The 12512-nt window shown below is 44.0% G+C and overlaps 1 protein-coding gene across 1 annotated transcript in view; it reads right to left on the reverse strand.

Annotated features, from left to right (window-relative positions):
- The window catches only part of ITLN1 (intelectin 1), a 44533-nt gene extending 33449 nt beyond the window's left edge, over positions 1–11084 (reverse strand). Inside the window, exon 1 of the mRNA XM_063627111.1 lies at positions 11009–11084. The gene's annotated coding sequence lies outside the window, so the exon portion shown is untranslated. The remainder of the gene's footprint in view (positions 1–11008) is intronic.
- Positions 11085–12512: the final 1428 nt, after the last annotated feature.

Genomic DNA, 12512 nt, shown 5'->3' on the forward strand with positions numbered 1-12512 from the left:
CTTTCAAAGAATAAAATCTCTCTTCAAAAAAAAAGTGGGCAAGGATATAAACAGGCACTTTTCAAAAGAAGACATACATGTGGCCAACAAACATATGAAAAAATGCTCAATATCACTAATCACTAAAGAAATGCAAATCAAAACCACAATGAGATACCATCTCACACCAGTCAGAATGGCTATTATTAAGAAGTCAAAAAATAATAGATGTGGTTGAGGTTATGGAGAAAAGCAAATGCTTATACACTGCTGGTGGGAATGTAAATTAGTTCAGCCACTGTGGAAAGCAATTTGGCAATTTCTCAAAGAACTTAAAACAGAACTACCATTCGACCTAGCAATTCTATTATTGGGTACATACCCAAAGGAAAATCAATGGTACTACTAAAGACACATGCACACATATGTTCATTACAGCACTATTCACAATAGCAAAGACATAGAATTAACCTAAATGCCCATCAACAGTAGACTGGATAAAGAAAATGTGGCCCATACATACCATGGAATACTATGCAGCCCATAAAAAGGAACAAGATCATGTCCTTTGCAGCAACATAGATGGAACTGGAGGCCATTGTCCTAAGCAAATTAACACTGGAACAGAAAATCAAATACCACATTTTCTGACTTATAAATGGGAGCTAAATATTAAGCACACATGGACACAAAGAAGGGAAAACAGACACCACGGCCTACTGGAGGGTGGAGGGTGGGAGAAGGGTGAGGATCAAAAAACTACCTATCCGGTACTATACTTATTACCTGGGTAACAAAATAATCTGTACACCAAGCCCCCACAACATGCAATTTACCTACACATGAAATCTGAACATGTACCCCTGAATCTAAAATAAAATTTAAAAGTAAAAATAAAAAATAAAACCTTTGGCAGAAAAAAAATTAATTAAATTAAAAATAAAACTTCCATTACTTCAAAATTTTCTTATTTTGTAATCCACATCACTTACAAGTTGAGACATTTCAAGTAGGTTATACGCTGCGTCAAAGTTTCACTTTGAATGAAGGGGCTCTCCCTTGGAAACTGAGCATTCTGGCTACATCCATCCCCTGTTCAAAATCCTCTCAGGGCATCTTCCTGTTTTAATTCCCACTTACTGGTAGAATAGTGAGATGGCACCTGTTTTATGTTCACTATTCATTTGCAGTTTTCCCAGAGCCAGAGATCCTTTATCTGGAGATACTATTAATTAGAAGAATTACTTTATTCATGGAAAAGCCTGCACCCTTCTCCTTTAGAGGCTGAGTAGAGTGGACCTCTGTGCCTTTTCTGGCTACCCCACACCAGAACACTGTTCTTCTTTTGGAGGAATCTCTCTCACACCCTGTATCATGTAAGACTTGGAGGGAGGCAGAGCCCCATCGCTAACTAAGGAAGCTGAAGGTCCCGATTCTCCCTTGCACCCCTCCGGACAGTCCATGATGTAGGCTGATGACCTAGGCTTGGCTGATGATGACTAGGCTTGGCTCGTCAGCGTTGCAGCCCAGAATTCTAAATCTTGAGACAGAGAAGCAGAGTCAGAGAGTCAGTTCGGTAATGACCACAGTAGTGGCAGCATCAGCAGCCCAGAGCAGCCTCAGAGAGCCTGACAGACACGGAGCCAGCAGCAGCATCCTGACAAGATTGGAGCTGCAACCAACCACAGTTGTGTTCCCTGAAGTTCTCCTTCCTTTGAGTTCCAGCCCATTTTCCAAGCCTAGGATGCCATGCCAGCCTTCCCACTTTCCATTGATTCTAGAATAGTTCTGAGATTCTAAAATAAATTTCTTTTTGCTTCAGTGAATTGTGTGTGTGTGTGTGTGAGAGAGAGAGAGAGATCTAAAATTCTTGACCACAAGAAAAAATAATCTCAAAGGAACCCCATATTGACAATATTTCCAGTCAAAATTTTATGAAAAACTAGACAAAAGTGTGAAGCAATTGTACACTGTTATACATCTTAATCTTCTGCCAAAGTGAAAACCATAATTTTTTTTTTTCTTGAGACAGAGCCTCACTCTGTTGCCCAGGCTGGAGCGCAGTGGTGTGATCACAGTTCACTGCAGCCTCAACCTCCTGGGCTCAAGCGATCCTCTCACCTCAACCTTCCAAGTAGCTGGGACTACAGGCACGCACCACCATGCCTGGCTAGTGTTTTTAGTTTTTTGTAGAGATGAGGTCTCACTATATTGCCCAGGCTTGTCTCAAACTCCTGGGCTCAAACAATCTTCCCACTTGGTCCCCCAAAGTGCTAGGATTACAGATATGAGCCACCACACCAGCCAATATCATAATTTTATTCTTATCTCTTATTTTAGTAAAAGAAGAAATACAGTCATTCCCTCTTATCTTCAGGGTATATGTTCCAAGATCCCAATGGATACCCAAAACCAATGATGGTACCAACCCTATACGTAGTGTGTTTTTCCTATATACACATACCAATGATGAAGTTTAATTTATAAATTAGGCACAGAGGCCAGGCACAGTGACTCTATACCTGAAATCCCAGCACTTTGAGAGGCCAAGGCGGGCAGATTGAGCCCAGGATTCTGAGACCAACCTGAGGAACACAGTCAGAACTCGTTGCTACAAAAACTAAACAAAATTAGCGTGACATGCTGGCTTGCACCTGCAGTCCCAGCTACTTAGGAGGCTGAGGAAGGGAGATTGCCTGAGCCCAGTAGGTAAACATTGCAGTGAGCCGAAATCACACCACTGCACTCCAGCAACAGAGTGAGACCCTGTGTCAAAAAATAATAATAAATTAAAAATAAAAATAAAAAATAAATTAGGCACAGTAAGAGATTATCAGCAAAAACTAATAATAAAATATAACAATTATAACAACATATTGTAATGAAAGTTATATAAATGTGGTTTCTCTCTCTCTCTGTCTGTCATTACCTTATTGCACTGTACTCAGCTATTTTCGGACCATGGTTGACCTCAGGTAATTGAAATTATAGAAAACAAGGCCAGGCATGGTGGCTCACACCTGTAATCCCAGCACTTTGGGGCCCCAAAGTGGGGACATATCACTTGAGGTCAGGAGTTCGAGACCAGCCTGGCCAACATGGTGAAACCCCCTCTCTACTAAAAATACAAAAATTAGCAGGGTGTGGTGGCAGGCACCTGTAGTCCCAGGTGCCTCATGACCCAACCCCAAATCGTTACCTAGTGGATGTCTCTTGGTTGTCTAAATTGTAGTTCTTGTACCATTACAATTACAATTACAATTACAATTAGAACTACAATTTAGAGAGGGATTGTTGCCCTCACAATAAATACTTGGCAGACAGATCTTAGAGTGGCACTCTCTTAGAAGAGCTACTCCCTGCCCTGCTCAGCTGGAATTCTCTGAGTACTTCATTCTTGGCGTTCACTGTAGCTACAAGCTGCAAGTGGTGACCCCGACATAACTGCGTTGAAATTACACGTGGAGTACGAAAACTCATCAGCCTTCGGGGAATACCAGTAAGGAACAGTCCCAACCCATTTCAGGAAGATGGAACCGATGCATATAATACCATGGGTTGGGTTATCATGGGTCAGGAATTGACCAAAGAGCAGAAAGTATTTTTTAAAATGGTGCAACAATTACTTAAGGCTATCCACTGCACCTTAGAGTCTGAAGATTTGCATCAGCTTATGCTTTTTATTCAGCAGGAATGCCCTTGGTTCCCTGATCAAGGAACATTAGACTTAGAGTTATAGGAGCAGGTGGATCACTGCCTGAAAAGAGGATTTAAGCAGGGCCACTTTACTAAGGTTACCATTTTGACCACCTGGGCTCTGGTACGCTCTGTATTGTACCCTCTTTATATGCCAGATTGTGGTGAGTCAGACTGCCCATTAGCTCCACCTGAAGGGAATTCAGGAGATATAAAAAAAAACAGGAACCAGAACAACAGGGAGGGGCTCCTCTCCCTACTTCATTCCCTTCTGTAGGGCATAAGGAGGACACTATCTAGTGATGATGAGGACAGACCGGAGCTTTTCCTCCCCCAACAGAAAAGCCATTGCCCTCCTTTCCTCCACCCCTAAAAAAATCTGGATCTATTGGCCCTGTTCAGGCAACAGTGCCTCCCGTCCCTCTGGAGGAGATTGGAGGCCACCCAAGGGACGGTTCTTGGATAAGACCCCCTGTCAGTGAACATCTATATTGTCATGCGCGTCCGTGTGAAGAGACCACCAAACAGGCTTATGTGAGCAATAAAGCTCTTTAATCACCTGGGTGCAGGTGGGCTGAGTCTGAAAAGAGAGTCAGCAAAGGATGGTGGGATTATCATTAGTTCTTATAGGTTTGGGATAGGCATACAAAGTACATTCTCAAGGGCGGGGAGAATATTAAAAATTACCTTCTTAAGGGCGGGGGAGAATATATCATATCAGTTAGGGTGGGGCAGGAACAAATCACAATGGTGGAATGTCATCAGTTTAGTTTAGCCTATTTTCACTTCTTTTGTGGATCTTCAGTTGCTTCAGGCCATCTGGATGTATATGTGCAGGTCACAAGGAATATGATGGCTTAGCTTGGGCTCAGAGACCTGACATATATGATCAGGTGAACGTGTTCTCAGTGACGACTCCTTGTCAACCTTCCCTAGTAGAGGGGTGCCCCCAGGAGGCACTTAAAAAGGGAGACTCTTAGGCACTTTTTGGCGCATTCCCTGTCATTGTTCAAAACAATAGGAGACGGCAGGAGAGTTTGCCTTTTACTGTTTTTAAAGAGATAAAGAGAAGTATCTGTGAAAAGGGTGTACATTTACCCTTTACCCAGGGGATGATTGAGGCTCTGGGAAATGGCTGTAAGATGACTCCGCATGATTGGAAAACTTTAGTAAAAGTCTTGGTTTCAGCTGCAGAATATACTGTGTGGTGGAGTGAGTACAGTGATCTATCCAGGCAGCAGCCCTTGCAAAATTTGGATAATAATATCCCGATACAGCTTGATATGCTATTGGGAACAGGGCCTTTTGCTTGAGCTCGGGCTCAAGCTCAGATAAACAGCCATCTATTTCCACAATGCTTGCAGCTAGCAATACAGGCATAGAAGAGGATACCCATGGGACAATCCCAGGGTTCCTTTATAACAGTTAAACAGAGTGCCACAGAAACATACGTTGAATTTATCAACCGATTGCAAGCTGCAAGTAGTGACCAACATCACATCAGCAGAGCTATTAAAAAAATCTGCTATTCAAATCCACTGCACATGGAATAAATAAGAAGATAAACAAAATAAAAGTCTGTCAAAATTCATACAACTTGTGAGTGAGTTCCAAAAAGCTTAGTTAGAAGGGCTAGACAAAGAAAAACTCCAATGGGGCCCAAATTAGAATGCTTATAATGAAACCCTGTCTCCAGGAAAACAACACTCACATGTGTTTAATCATATAAAATGATTGGTAACATCTCTAATTAGGTGAATCAACTAGAAACAAACTCGCTAGTCAAAATAAATTTTTAAAGTATCTTGTAAACTATATTTTACTTTTCTGAGGATATTAAGGGGCTGCCAGCCCAGAGATATACTTAAGATATAGGCAAAACGTCCCCAGGCCTTTACACAAAAGATTTCCACTTTCAAACCAATGTCAGTGGACATTGATAAAAGTATAGCAGCATCCTCTACTAAGGTGATTTCATTTATTCCCTGCAACCCACTAATAAATATCCCACTTCTCCCAAACAGTATTTAAGCTCCTAGCTAAGCAAAAAACTATTGTCAATTAGCATTTAACTGAAGAAAAGAAAGATAAAAGATTGTCTTGTTTCCATCACTGTATTACTTGGGCAACATAATTACATAATTCTTACCTGAAGAGAAAGCTTTCATATTTTTTAAAAGTCTTTTCAAATAAAATCTTCTTATGTTTTAAACAATATAAAATATAAACTTTCACTTTATTTTATTGTAATTTATAAAGAGATCATTGTCTTAATATATTGTTAGCTTCAAGCTTCCTAAAATATAAAAACATTGTTGTCTAAAGTCACATATTAACATTAAGCTCAGTGGTTTAAGACTCTCCTACATTTTTGCAAGCTCAAGCTGATCATTCCTTTTTTTATCAGAACAACCACAGTCTTAAACAACAGTTTTATTTGGTGCTCGCTCAAGCTCGCATGATTATTAAATCTGTCCTGACTGCCAATGGCGTTCTCTCTCCCCTTTTTCGTTAGGACTTGGTGCCAACTCACGAGGTCTGGTGCCTAATGCTATCTGGCAAACTGATATTACTCAGCATCCACCCTTTAGATGCTTCAAATTCCTCCACGTTACTGTAGACACTTATACAGGCCTGAAATATGCTACTCCCCAGACTATAGAAAAAACTAAAGATGCAATTGCTCATCTTTTTCAATCTATTATGACTTTAGGCCTTCCACAAATTACAAAAACTGATAATAGACGTTGCTATCTTAGTGCTCGATTTACATATGTATTTACAACTGTAGCACATACAACACAAGACTGGCATTCCTTATAACTCAACCAGTCAGGCCAATGTTGAGTGAGCTCATCAAACTCTTAAAGTATGTCTTAATAAACAAAAAAGGGGGAATATGGGGCTTTCTCCTCAAGAACAGATAGGAGAGCACTGAACAACCCCCTCCTGATGATGAAAGACCTGTCGTTGGAGAATCAACCAGCAATGATAGTGATGACTCGGAAGGCACCTGACATTACCTGAGGACAGCTAAAGAAATTGGATCAACAGGCAACTATCCGGCTTGTTGCCATGGGAGCCCCTGCAATTGCAGAGAATTGGCTTCTTATGTATCTGGCAGTAATTGGGGAAGTTTTGAGAAAGTAAGACAGACATAGATGCTAGGGTGGCTGGTGATTCTTGTCCTTTTCCAAATGGGATCAGCTCAAGAACATGTTTACTGGAATCATATTCTGAATCCCCCTGTTTTAAATGTTATTATGTGGTGGGATGCTGACCCACCTTTGTCATCTAATGATACTTCTTGGATGGGAGGTGAATGGATGCCCCTGTCTTACCCATCAATGGAAAATTTGGGATGGATTAAACTCAATGACTCCTTGACTTTATTGTCTAGCAACCCTCTTCTTTGTTTTTCTACAATTGCCCATGATAATAAGCACATTACTCTTATTCCTCTGGAGTATCTTTACTGTCAGCTCAAAAGGGATGCCAAGCCCACAAACTTGACCTTTATTTCTGCTGTTACCATTAATCTCACTAAGGTCTCTAATGAAGCTACACGAGTGCCTGATCTTCTTATATGCTGTCTGAGAAGGGACTGGCAATGTAGGTTTGGGGCTGTCCAGTGTGATCCCCATGCAGACAACCTGTGCCACGACAAGGGCCTCTGCTTAATAATGGCACCTTACTTGATTGGGGTCCCCATGGTAATCTTATGTCTGCAAATCAGACTGTTGGATTTGGGAGTCCCTCCAATGGTTCCATCACCTGGTCGGACTATGGGCTTTCAGGAACAATATTACAACTAAAAGGGAAGCAAGCTTTAAGCCCTGCTCATACCCAAATTTGGAGACTAGGTCTTCCCTTTTTTGAATGGGTTGTTTTTCATGGTGATTACATTTATAGCAGTGGCAACTACACTCTCTCCTTGCACAATAATGTTACTGATACAGTCCTGATTTGTACTACAGACCCCTATATACTTTTGTCTGGGCAGGGTAATCCTAACATAGAACAGAATCAATCCTTTTATAGTATTACTTTCTCTTCCAGTAGTTGGTACACTACATGCTTGTCTCATCAAAATGTTACACAGTTAAATATAACCTATGTCATGATCCTAAAATGGCCTGTAGAATTGTGGCTTCCTGTAAATTTAACCTGGAGCTGGGAAGGGAATTCCACCCTACAGTTATTTAGAAAAGCACTATCACATACTCGAAAAAAAGATTTTTGGCCACTTTAATTGCCTTTTTTGTCTCAGCTATTACTATACTGTATCCGGAATTGTTTCCTTCTGGTGGGTTCTTGGTCTCGCTGACTTCAGGAGTGAAGCCACAGACACTTGCAGTCAGTGTTACAGTTCTGAAAGATGGTGTGTCCAGAGTTTTTTCCTTCAGATGTTCAGATGTGTCTAGAGTTTCTTCCTTTCGGTAGGTTCGTGGTCTCACTGACTTCAGGAGTGAAGCCACAGACCCTTGTGGTGAGTGTTACAGTTCTTAAAGATGGTGTGTCCAGAGTTTCTTCCTTCTGGTGGGTTCGTGGTCTCGGTGACTTCAGGAGTGAAGCCACAGACCTTTGCAGTGAGTGTTACAGCTCTTAAAGGTGGCACATCCAGAGTTGTTTGTTCCTCCCCGTGGGTTCATGGTCTTGCTGACATCAGGAGTGAAGCTGCAGACCCTCATGGTGAGTGTTACAGCTCATAAAGGTAGTGCGGACCCAAAGAGTGAGCAGCAGCAATATTTATTGTGAAGAGGGAAAGAACACTTCCACACAGTGGAACAGGACCCAATCGGGTTGTGGCTGCTAGCTCTGGTGGCCAGCTTTTATTCCCTTATTTGGCCCCACCCACGTCCTGATGATTGGTCCATTTTACAGAGTGCTGATTGGTATATTTACAAACCTTTAGGCAGACACAGAGTGCTGATTGGTGTGTTTACAATCCTTTATCTAGAGAGAAAAGTTCTCCAAGTCCCCACCGGACCCAGAAGCCCAGCTGGCTTCACTTCTCAATACCAGCAACTGCCACTACTGTGTCCGGAATTGGTGGGTTCTTGGTCTCACTGACTTCAAGAATGAAGCCGTGGACCCTGGCAGTAAGTGTTACAGTTCTAAGGGCAGCGTGTCCGGAGTTTGTTCCTTCTGATGTTCGGATGTGTTCAGAGTTTCTTCCTTCTGGTGGGTTTGTGGTCTCGCTGGCTCAGGAGTGAAGTTGTAGACCTTCACAGTGAGCGTTACAGCTCTTAAGGCGGTGCGTCTGGAGTTGTTCGTTCCTCCTGGTGGGCTCGTGGGCTCGCTGGCTTGAGGAGTGAAGCTGCAGACTTTCACGGTGAGTGTTACAGCTCATAAAAGCAGTGTGGACACAAAGAGTGAGCAGTAGCAAGATTTATTGCAAAGAGCGAAAGAACAAAGCTTCCACAGTGCGGAAGGGGACCCAAGCAGGTTGCCGCTGCTGGCTTGGGCAGCCTGCTTTTATTCTCTTATCTGGCCCCACCCACGTCCTGCTGATTGGTAGAGCTGAGTGGTCTGTTTTGACAGTGCACTGACTGGTGCGTTTACCATCCCTGAGCTAGACATAAAAGTTCTCCACGTCCCCATCAGATCAGTTAGATACAGAGTATCGACACAAAGGTTCTCCAAGGCCCCACCAGAGCAGCCAGACACAGAGTGTCGATTGGTGCATCCATAAACCTCGAGCTAGACACAGGGTGCTGATTGGTGTGTTTACAATCCCTGAGCTAGACATAAAGGTTCTCCACATCTCCACCAGACTCAGGAGCCCAGCTGGCTTTACCCAGTGGATCCCGCACTGGGGCTGCAGGTGGAGCTGCCCGCCAGTCCTGTGCCATGTGCTCGCACTCCTCAGCCCTTGGGTGGTTGATGGGACTGGGCACTGTGGATCGGGGGTGGCGCTCGTCCGGGAGGCTCAGGCTGCTCAGGAGCCCATGGAGGGGGTGGGAGGCTCAGGCATGGCAGGCTGCAGGTCCCGAGCCCTGCCCCGTGGGAAGGCAGCTAAGGCCTGGTGAGAAATCGAGCGCAGCGCCGGTGGGCTGGCACTGCTGGGGGACCCAGTACACCCTCCACAGCTGCTGGCCCAGGTGCCAAGCCCCTCATTGCCTGGGGCTGGCAGGGCCACCCGGCTGCTCCCAGTGTGGGGCCTGCCAAGCCCACGCCCACCTGGAACTCCGGCTGGCCCACAAGCACCGCGGGCAGCCTGGGTTCCCGCTGGCGCCTCTCCCTCCACACCTCCCCGCAAGCAGAGGGAGCCAGCTCCCACCTTGGCAAGCCCAGAAAGGGGCTCCCACAGCGCAGCAGTGGGCTGAAGGGCTCCTCAAGTGCCGCCAAAGTGGGAGCCCAGGCAGAGGAGGCGCCGAGAGCAAGCAAGGGCTGTGAGGACTGCCAGCACGCTGTCACCTCTCACTACTACAGCTGTTTCTCTGACAGAATCTATTCACACAGCCTCGGTAGTGAACCACATGGTATACAAAGTAACCCATGGATTTCAAGAACAAGTAAATATTGATAAAACTATTTTGTCTCACCTGGAGGCTCTTAAAGCCGCTGTTGAATGGCTGGGGGATCAGCAGCAGGTATTCATTACTTGTCAAAATTTACATTGTGATTGGCAATATAATTCTATCTGTGTCACACCTCTGCCATATAATAGCTCCCAAAATACTTGGGAGACAGTGAAGGCACACCTACAAGGGGCTTTTCAGGACTACTTATCCTCTCAAATTTCTACTCTTGAGTGCGAGTTAAAGAAACAACTTAAAGAATGATCACAGCTGGCCGGGCACTGTGGCTCACACCTGTAATCCTAGCACTTTGGGAGACCAAGGCGGGCAGATCACGAGGTCAGGAGATCTAGACCATCCTGGCTAACACGGTGAAACCCCGTCTCTATGAAAAATACAAAAAATTAGACGGGCGGGTCATGGGCGCCTGTAGTCCCAGCTACTCGGGAGGCTGAGGCAGGAGAATGGTGTGAACCCAGGAGGCAGAGGTTGCAGTGAGCCAAGATCACGCCACTGCACTCACTCCAGCCTGGGCAACAGAGCGAGACTCCGTCTCAAAAAAAAAAAAAAAAAGAATAATCACAGCAATTACAAATATCCTTCAGCAATTACAAATATCCTTCAGCAATTACAAGAAGGTTTTCAATGGTTGAACCTGAACACTTAGTTGTCTGGGTTAAACATACGCATTTGGGGGATGGCCACTATACCTATTCTTTTTTGTATCTGTTTGCTAGGCATCTGCAAATGGCTCTGTGCTGCCCCCCCGCCCAAGCATCTACGACCAGGGAAGAACGATAGAAGCTTACCTTGCATTAGATAACAAACATACTCTAAGAATTAAAGAAGGGGGAGATGTGGGGGGTGCACAGCAACATATTCAAGCTTATGTACAAGGCATTTGAGGTCGAGACATGGAAAAATACTGAGGCACTGTGTGTATGTTGTTTGTGCATGAGACTGAAATTCCTTGACCCTGAAAACAGGGCAAGGAACGGAATGTGTGATAAGGAACTGTGTAATAAGGAGTTGTGTGATAAGGAGGGCTGAGAACAGCCTCCTAAGAATGTGTTCTGAGTGCTTTTAGACGTAACAAACAAGGCTATATGTGCCTCGTGACCAGACCGCAAATCGTTACCTAGCGGATGTCTCTTGTTTGTCTAAATTGTAGTTTAACAAGCCCTCTCAATAAATACTTGGCTTACCCATCTTAAAGCAGCACTCTCTCAGAAGAGCTGCTACTTGCCCTGCTTAGCTAGAATTGTCTGAGTACTTCATTCTCCGCGTTCGCTGCAGCTACAAGCTGCAGACCTTGTTTCTTATTCTGCTCTTAACAAATTACCATAAACATGGTGTCTTAGAACACAAATTTGTTGTTTTAAAGTTCTAGAAGTCAGAAATTCAAAATGAGCCTTATGGAGCTGAGAGGTGTTGGCAGAGCTGTTTCTTCTCAGGGCTCAGGAAAGAATGTTTCCTTTTCCAGATTCAAACCCCACCCACGCTCCTTAGCTCGTGGCTCCTTCCTCTATCTTCAAAACACATCAGTCTAACCTCTGCTCTGATCATCGCATTTCCTTTTCTGTATCCTCTGCCTGCCTTCTGTACCCTTGTTTGACCCTTTGCCTGCCTTTAAAGGACCCATGTAATTACACTGAGCCCACCTGGATAATCCAGGACACTCCTCTCATCTCAAAATCCTTAATTTAATCATATCTGCAAAGTCCCTTTTGCCATCTAAGATAACATATCCACAGGTTCCAGAAATTAGAATGTGGACATCTTTGGGAGACCATTATTCCGCCTTCCATACCCTTTACTGTAGATTTGAACATTTTCAAAATAAAGAGGAAGAAAAATGAAAATGTCTAGAAAATTAGAGCAATCAAAATAAATGTAGGCCTGTAACTCTTTGTGAAGCTTTGTGAAGGCCCTTCTCAGGAGCTAACCTTGGAGTCCAGGAAGGCTTGCAGGGGAACTAAGGCTAAAAAGAGGTTCATGCAGGACTCCTGCAACCAGGAATACATCCTCCAATCATGCAGTCCGGCACGGTTAATGAAAGAAAAAGCACAACTCTTCCTTCAAAAGCCCACTGCTGAGCCAGGTATGGTGGCTCAGAACTATAATCCCAGCTACTCTGAAGGCTGAGGTGGGAAGATTGCTTGAGCCCATGAGTTTGAGTCCAGCCTGGGCAAAATAGCAAGACCCCATCTCAATTTTTTTAATAAAATTAAAAAAAATTTTTTTGAGACAGAGTCTTGCTCTGTTGCCCAGGCTGAAGTGCAGCGATGCAATATCAGCTCTCTGCAACCTGCA

Source organism: Symphalangus syndactylus, chromosome 12 (assembly GCF_028878055.3).
Source record: "Symphalangus syndactylus isolate Jambi chromosome 12, NHGRI_mSymSyn1-v2.1_pri, whole genome shotgun sequence".
NCBI classification, from domain to species: Eukaryota; Metazoa; Chordata; class Mammalia; order Primates; family Hylobatidae; genus Symphalangus; species Symphalangus syndactylus.